This window comes from Mytilus edulis, chromosome 13 (genome assembly GCF_963676685.1).
Source record: "Mytilus edulis chromosome 13, xbMytEdul2.2, whole genome shotgun sequence".
NCBI classification, from domain to species: Eukaryota; Metazoa; Mollusca; class Bivalvia; order Mytilida; family Mytilidae; genus Mytilus; species Mytilus edulis.
Window position 1 is genome coordinate 45,929,431 of NC_092356.1, and position 9,707 is coordinate 45,939,137.

Here is a 9,707-nt window from a genome sequence, read left to right on the forward strand (position 1 = left end):
TAACAAGTGAGCGGTTTGGTTGATACCAAACTAGGTTTAATCAACAATTTTCTACATAAGAAAATACCAGTACCAAGTCAGAAATATGACAATTGTTGTCCATTCGTACGTTGTCTTTGAGTTTTTGGTTTTGTCATTTGATTAGGGAATATCCCCTTTTAATTGTAAGCGGTATTTACGTTATTTTATTATTCAAGTTAATCACAGCGAACTAATATAATGTAAAAATTACATACTGTTCAGGGAAAACCTCATTTAAATTCTAAAATTTTAACGCGAATCGACATACTTTCTCATTCAGATAGATGTTTAGCGGATTTAAAAGATGACAACTATTTTGGAAAACATATTCCAATGTTATATCTCTCCGTTTACATGGTTACTGACCAAAGGTTATGCACATTCATGTAATTAAATAGTTATACCATTATTAATTTTCGACTTACATTGAGAGCAGGTTGTTCCTATATAACCGGTGTTGCATACACAAGAAAATTGTGTAAGACCATTCGAACATGTACCATGTACGCATGGATTGTTTGCACAACCTAGGAACACAAGTAATGGTACAGGAAAAGATATTATTATTATGCATACATGCTACACTCCTTTCCTAAGCTCGAATTATAAAAGCATATCTGTTTTTATAACAATTTTTAGTTATAGTTTAACGAGCCAAAGTTGTATGCTTAATCTTACTAAAATATGTGACATGGCCCATTTGCTGTTCCTTGACTTTGGTTATATTCAGTCGACTTTATAGTACCGATGTTCACGTGACTTTGGTTATATTCAGTCGACTTTATAGTACCGATGTACACATGACTTTGGTTATAATCAGTCGACTTTATAGTACCGATGTTAAAACTCTTAAATCGAAACAATTATGGTCATACATTGTTCTTGATTTAAAATTAAATAGTTTTACCAAGACATTAAAATGAACACAACATAGAAACCTGGATTGTAATTAAGTCTTTGCCCTAGAGGCCCGTTTCGTTTTTGTGTCTCCTTTGCATTACTATAAAACAAACAACTAGTAAAGTAGGCATACGTTAAAAACGCTAACATTTGTATGAATTATATATATATATAGATATGTGTGAACTGGTACTGAAGTCTATTAATAAGTAACTATAAACACAAAAAGCAACATTATGATTCATACATTTTAATCATCATCTCTAAGTTTCCAATATATTCATAAACATAGAATCATTCATGAACAGATGCCCAAATTCCGATGTTAGTTTCAATCTTAACGTCACAACGTTAACGTTGTTCTAAAAATATTACAAACAAAGACACACTTTTACAATTAATTTAGAAGAAAATTAGTTTACTTACGGTCTTTTACTGAAAAAAGTAAATTGCATCTTTTAAAAGTATATTACAAATATTAAGGCAATTTATAATATAAAAAAGAAATGTGGTATGATTGCCAATGAGACAACTATCCACAAAAGACCAAAATGACACAGACATTAACAACTATAGGTCACCGTACGGCCTTCAACAATGAGCAAAGCCCATACCGCATAGCCATCTATAAAAGGCCCCGATAAGACAATGTAAAACAATTCAAACGAGAAAACTAACGGCCTTATTTAAGTAAAAAAAAATCAATTTCAGAAAAGTATGAACTTTATGACAAGTTGAATTGTAATGGTTAACCGACACGATATCGATAACACAAATAACCATTTTGATATGAAATATACTAGCTATTCTTTTAATTCAAATGCAACTGACAACATGTTTCAAGATATACAACTATTGCAACATGACGCATGATTCACCTCAAACAGATTATATCTAACCCTGATTCCGTATCTCTGAGATTGCGATGATTTAGATTAGGCGAAATATTTTGCACATTGTTTTTACGGGGAATTAACAATATGAAATTAAGAACGGAAATTCGGAATGTGTCAAAGAGACAACAACCTGACCAAAGAGGAAAAACAACCGAGGTTCATAAATGAGTCGTCAACACGACAAGAAAAATTGACCTAATGGCGTGGTTCAGCTAGCCCCTAAAAATGTGTACTAGTTAAGTGCATACTCAACATATCAATGAACTAAAATTAAAAATCATTCAAAACTAACAAAGACATGAAGCTACTGCCTGGGACAGACGCAAAATGCGGTGGGGGTTAAACATGTTTGGTGAGATCTCCATTCTCTTCTAATACTTCTAGTCAATGTAGAAAAAAACCAGCTATACGCACAGTTAAACACAGCATAAAAGAACTCCGAGTCCGATGTCAAAATATTAACAGACGAAACTAAGCAAAATGACAATCGACATTAATAAAGGACTGCCAGCAGTTACTGACATGCCAGCTCTAGACCTCAATTAAACTGATTGAAAGATTATGTTTTCATCATATGAAAATCAAGTACGATCCTTTCTGATACGGTTTTAGTATTATATCATCATAAAATATATGAGAAGAACATGACCCGTATCATACCAACAACTGATTTTATAATAAATGTGTTTCTTATTTCCGATGCATGTACTCAATGAGTGCATCAATATTGATACCACAATATGACTTCTTGAATGACATCACACCAGTCTCGTAACTATAAGTCCCTTCTGGATAAGTTTGGTTAGCTAATGAGGTGAATGCCGACATTTTGGTGTTTTGTAAAGAATATTACCATAAAAGATTGAATGTGAAATATTTGAACGTATAAAATGCATTGTTGTTCATTTATATTGTTACATGCATGCACGAGCGAATCAACAAGTTGACAGATATAAACAGTATAAGCATAATATGGTGACAAGGAATACACACAAGACAACAATATGATGGAGTTTCTTATACTAATATAAATAAACTAGGTAAATGTGACAACAATGTTACTAGGCATTGTACACCGCCATAGAATTTCACTCGCCATATAAAATACTTTTCCGAAATATATATTTGACAGATTCTGGTCTTTTTAAGAGTAAAATTTTATTCTTTATATATGCACACATGACTATTCGAATACAAAGTACCACAAAAGAACGCTCAGCAATACATATAAAACAGTTATATTTTCTACGCACGATGTAAGAGTTCTGAACATATTCTGAGATGTCTCCTACCAACACTGACAGAAGGTCATTTTAACAGAAACTTTTATTCGTTTATATCTGACAAAATCGTATGCTCACTTCATTTTTTTTTATCGGGTCTAACTGTTACTTACATAGATGTATATCACAATTAATTCCAGTATATCCTGTATCACATTTACACGTATAGCCATTAGCATTATTTGAACATAATCCTTTCATGCAAGGATTGCTTGTGCAGTCTGTTAAAAAGAAAAATTGAAAAATAAATAATACTCATACTTTTCCTTTCAGATACCGGTTTAGTATCATATCATCGAAAAATATATGAGAAGAACATGACCCGTATCATACCAACAACTGGTTTTATAATAAATGTGTTTCCTATTTCCGATGCAAGGACTCAATGAGTGCATCAATATTGATACCACAATTTGCCTTCTGAAATGACATAACACCAGTCTAGTAACTATAAGTCCCTTCTGGATAAGTTTGTTAAAAGTTTGCTTAGCTAATGAGGTGAATGCCGACATTTTGGTGTTTTGTAAAGAATATTACCATAAAAGATTGGATGTAAAATACTCGAACGTATAAAATGCATTGTTGTTCATTTATATTGTTACATGCACGAGCGAATCGAACAAGTTGAGAGATATAAACAGTATAAGCATAATATGGTGACAATGAATTGTGTGTACACCCAAGACAACAATATGAGGAAGTTTCTTACACTAATATAAATAAACTTGGTAAATGTCACAAACATGTTACTAGGCATTGTACACCCCCATATAATTTCACTCGCCATATAAAATAATTTTCCGAAATATATGTTTGACAGATTCTGGTCTTTTTAAGAGTAAAATTTTATTCTTTATATATGCACACATGACTATTCGAATACCAAGTACTACAAAAGAACGCTCAGCAATACATATAAAACAGTTATATTTTCTACGCACGATGTAAGAGTTCTGAACATAATCTGAGATGTCTCCTACCAACACTGACAGAAGGTCATTTTAACAGAAACTTTTATTCGTTTATATCTGACAAAATCGTATGCTCACTACTTTTTTGTTATCGGGTCTAACTGTTACTTACATAGATGTATATCACAATTAATTCCAGTATATCCTGCATCACATGTACACGTATAGCCATTAGCATTATTTGAACACAATCCTTGCTTGCAAGGATTGCTTGTGCAGTCTGTTACAAAGAAAAATTGAAAAATAAATAATACTCATACTTTTCATTATTGTTTTATTCTATAACATAAACTAAGTTAAAATAAATAGAATGTCATTTTCAGCTTTTTCATAATTTTAAACCAATGTTATATACACTAAGTATTTATATAACTTATACATATAATGTGAATTCTTTCATTTCACGATAATATTATTTATTTAAAAAAAAAAATAATTCATACATCTTTGATTTAAGAATTTGTGTTAATGTTGAAACATTATATATGTTTTTAGAATATGTTTGTTTATATATTACGTTTATACAAATATCTACTTACGATTCACAACTGTAAACATGGTAAAAGAAAATAAATATATTATTCCAATGTTTAAAATGGTGAACACAAATATTGGTATATCAAGATATAGGTTGTCATACAATTAATTAAAATAAATCCAGTGTTAAATGTCGGGATGCAAGAAAGTTTATGTTGCATCCCACATCCATTGACACATAAAGCCAACGAAAAAAAAAAATGATGTTTTAAAAAGTATGAAAACCTTTCAAAAATTGTATGCGGCAGTAATTGGATTTGTATAACTTCCAAAGTTAAAAGACTTTTCTTTGTGTTGCTATGTTCCTAGATATCACATATTGTGTACCAGACAGTATTCCAATACAGAAACATTCAAAATATATAGTTTTCCTTATTCGTATATGATTAACGAAAATATTCTTACACATATGTTTTATGTGACCCGATCTTTTACACTTACCCAAATTTAAATTTTGATTTAATCATATAGTACGCAGGGACGATATTTGTGTATATCATAGATTATATGAATACAAATTTGTACAAATAAGATCATCTGATTCTACGATTTCCTGATGGCGGCTACTTGCAGCTTCATTTGTTCTAAACAATTTGAAACCTCTTTCATGTTTTTTTATGCAAATAATTCAACTTATATTCATAGCTTGTTCGAATGATGTACGATAACACCACTGTCCCAGGTTTGGTGCACCTTCAACTACTTTAATCCCACTACATTCTGTATGTGCATGTCGAAATCAGAAGCCTGTTATTCCATGGTTATCGTTTGTTACTGTAAATCAAATTTGATTTCATTCATTATTTTGTACATGAATAAGACCGTTAGTTTTCTCATTTGATTTGTTTTACATTTGTGATTTCAGTGTCTTAGCTGATTATGCGATATGGGTTTCAACCAGAGCTGAACATTTTTAAAATATCACGTGTTCAGATCCTACTTACGACAACAATCTTGTGGTGCACAATGTCCGCTGGTAATATCTACCCATATTCGACCTTGAATTTGAAAAACCTATAAACAAATGAAGATTCCAATTCAGTTGAGCTGTGATCTGAAACCTTATAAACACATATTATTCTATCGTAGTAAACCACTGGTAGCCTATGTTTATTTCAGTAAAAGACGTCTTAGACTTTTGAAATACTTTTCTTTACTTAATCTGATACGTTTGAAACTTGTTTTTAACTTATGCAGATATATAAAAATAAAAAAGGCAAACAAATACAGAGAGAGAAGGGATTATTTGTTACATTCTATTTAATGATTGTAATTGTTCACTCTCTTTCCTTTTACTAAATGTTAGGTTCTTATGACTTTATGTGTGTGTGTGTATATATATAGATACTGTAATGGATGGTGATACTTTGATGAAATAAATCTTATCTTATCTTATCTAATCTTATATCTGTTTTCCGTTAATTGTAAAGACATAATTATGGACTATGATTTTCATTTCGAATAGTTTGATAGTTTGTACCGCCAGAGCCTTTAATAACTATATATACGGTATGGGTTTTCCCCATTGGTGAAGGTCTTACTGTTGCATATAATTAATTAAATCAGCGTCCGTTTGCCTCTGTGGGTTAGTTGACAAGTATTTGCAAACTGTACATCTGGTACAGTACACTCGGTACCGTTTATGTTCAATTACTACCATTCGATATGCAAATATGAAATTAATTGAAAATCTATGGAGGAGGAAATAGGGAGTATAATTTATATATTTGAACATTGAGGTTCTTCTTATTTTAAAACTAAGGTGAGTTGTTACGCGGATTTACGTACAAAATGGAAAAATGTTACTCAATGGGGGTATACTTATTGGTGATTACTAGATATTTGTAAACACAAAATTGTGTTGCTCGTTGTGAAAAGTATATCACACAGAAAACTAAGAAATTTACTTACTGGACAGAAAACCAGAATCAAATGTTTACCGCCATAGTTTTTGTAACTTCCTGTATATTGGCAGTTGCGTACATAAATAAATGATCTTTTACCAAATATATTGGTTCCATGGCCATTATTTGGAGGTTGATTGAAATAGCTTTCGTAATACCAGTTCTGTATCACTCCATGTATTGGATAGAAATCACATGTTGTCTTAGAGTGAACTTCTGACACAGTTAATTGAACGATACAAACTGCAGCCATAACTCCCTGTGCAAGCCAGTGATAAGAGAGCCTTTCCTAAATATAAATGATAAACGACGTAAGATATATAGTGCAGGTAGATTTTAAGGTAAAACATTAACTAATAATCTAGTTATATAGATAAATGTCATGTTTTATATTTAATTGTGGACGAATATCAACTTTATCAATAAGGCATCAATTAATTAAAGAAATTTCAATTGAAGCAAATACCCCCTTCTATTATATATTTATCAATCAATCAACCACATGACGGCGATAAACATCCTGTTACTATAAATTGCTTGCGAATGCGCCTTATATGTTCTTATATTCTGAGTCATTTGGTCTTTGATGGTGAGTTTCCTTCGTTATCTTTATTCTAGAGCATAGTATAAGGTTATAGAGTCACAAATTCTGTTTACTAAAATAAAGTTAAAGTTTTTCTAGAGACCCTTTGAAGATATGTGGGCTTGTTAGAATTGCAAATTGAAATATTTTTTTCTCAATCGATTGATGAATTTCGAACAGCGGTATACTACTGCTAACTCAATTCATAAATAAGCATTTATATTATTTTGAAAAATTATTTAAGCGTGATCTTACCATTGTCTTGGCCTTGCAGATCACACTTTGGACTGAATTAGATAGATAAGAATGACATATACACATGGCACAGAATATATTTAATAACACTATTACGATGCATGACCATGTGTGTTGCATTGTAAGGGTGAATAGTCCGACATTCATCTATACAATGTTCCAAATAGTGTTTTTATTCAAATATCAAAAGTGATGTAATGTTTTAGCCTTGTTCAAGGTTAACTGGTTTTTGTTTGAGGGTTTTTCCCACTTTCTATAATTGTAGTTAATAATTAGATTTAAAAACTATTTTTTGTTCTCCATTTAAACTGTATACCTTACAACAACATTATTTTCAATTACCTGAGTACATTATATTATTTGACGGCATTGTGGTCAAGGTTATGGATGTTTTTCTTAAATTGTTTATATCATCTACCCCTTATGTATTGATTTTCTTTTAAGGGAGTTCGCTTCTCAGTTTCAAAGTAATTAACTTTTCAAAACACTAGTTTATATTGATAAGGAATTAATAAAGGAATCCAAAGAGCAAAAAAAAATATATAGGTCACCGTGCTTGTTTTCGAGATATGAACCATTGAAATTGTGGCGGGAAAATATTCTCTCTTGACTTTTCATAGCTTTATAATTGACAAGTTAAAGTTCTCAAAAACTGTTAAAAAGTAATTAAAATTTTATAAGACTTTTACAGATGGCTTATCATTATACATGTAAAAGAATTTCAAAAAGAAAAATGGGGGTCACCGGGCAAATTTTTTCAAGGCATTCAAATGTATAAAACCAGAGGATTCTGAAAATCTGACAAAAAATCCAAAACATGACAAGCCAGCTTCCTAAACATTGTGGCATAGATCAAATTTATTCGTTCAGTGTATGTTCACTTGTTTTTATATCTTTTAATTGAGTTAAGCCATTTCAATTGATATGTGTCTTTCTATGTTACACTACTGATTTAGATTTGTTGGAAGATTAGTACCTATAAAAACTTTTAAACCTGCTGCATTTATTTGCACCTGTCCTATGTCAGAAATCTGATGTTCAGTAGTTATTGTTTGTTGATGTTGTTCATACGTGTCTTTCGTTTCATGTATTTTATATATATTAGACCGTTGGTTGTCACGTTTGAATGATGGTACACTAGTCATCGTAGTGCTCTTTCTGTTCGGTGTGAGCCAAGGCTCCGTCTTGATGACCGTATTATTTTACGATATTTAATTTGGCCTTGGATGATTTGGAGGTCGATTACGTTCAAAATGCTCTTATCGTTTTGTCGTATTTATAAATATCTGATATTAAAGTATTTTAATTGGAGCATCCCGGGCGAATGCAGAAATTTGTTAGGGACGCACGATATTTGAAGTGTTTTATTTACTACCACTACCGATGGATGTTTAGTTTATTTAGGAATTGAGGATATTGCAAGAATGTTTCAATAGCTCGTCTATTGATATGTCATTTTGTGTTTCATTGTTTAAATCAGGTATATGATTCATACTGATTAAAATCATATGACAATATTGACTGCTGTCCCAATTTTTTTTTAACTTTTTTATCTATCATGTGTGTTCGTTTTACTCATACCTTTTTGTCAAGATAATGGAATTCAATGCAACTGCCATACATGTGAGATCCGGTTTAATTCACATTTTTTTCATAAGAAAATGCCTTTATCGAGTTAGGATTATCGCTGTTTTCCATTTGTTAATTGTATTTAAGGTTTAGATTTTGCCATTTAATACTTAATACTCTTAATGACCTTTGGATATATAGATGTATACCCCCTCCCCCCTTATTATGTTTTATTTCTGTATAACGCGTAATGTTATTATACTGTTAAAAATATCATAGCTAACGAGGATACACCAATACAAAAACAAAGTGAAATCTAGAGACTAACATATACATCAAATTCATTACAAAAACTTGTTACTTTTAGCATTGGTATAATTGTATATTGCATAATGTAAAACCAAACACCTATCAAGTTGAATGAACACGAGTGCATGTGCTATATTGTTTTGAGCTATTATTTATCACTTTATGTGACTAATAGACCAAATGTTAAAGTTGCCTTTATACTTAAAGTGAATAGGAAATAGGGGGCAAGTGATCTACTTGAGAAAGACGTGTTGTCCTTACTTTAAATTAAAAAGATAACTATTGTGGACCTAGCTTTTACAGTCAGAACATCAAATTGACATGTATCTTGATCAGACGATTCCTGCTCGATAGTCATGCACACCCAACTTTTCATCATAATCATTTTCACAACTAGTGTAGTCTGAAATCGCAAACATAGGATTATCTTATCTGCGCTAATAGCATTTTAGATTTTAAATCTTTCTTTGTATTAATTG

At 31.2% G+C, this 9,707-nt stretch overlaps 1 long non-coding RNA gene across 1 annotated transcript; it reads right to left on the reverse strand.

Annotated features, from left to right (window-relative positions):
• Nucleotides 1-5,057: 5,057 nt before the first annotated feature.
• On the reverse strand, nt 5,058-7,499 carry LOC139502301 (uncharacterized). The gene is made up of 3 exons (XR_011658778.1): nt 7,351-7,499; nt 6,520-6,801; nt 5,058-5,622 (listed from the first exon to the last, which is right to left on the reverse strand). It is a non-coding gene; the product is annotated as an uncharacterized lncRNA (long non-coding RNA).
• Nucleotides 7,500-9,707: the final 2,208 nt, after the last annotated feature.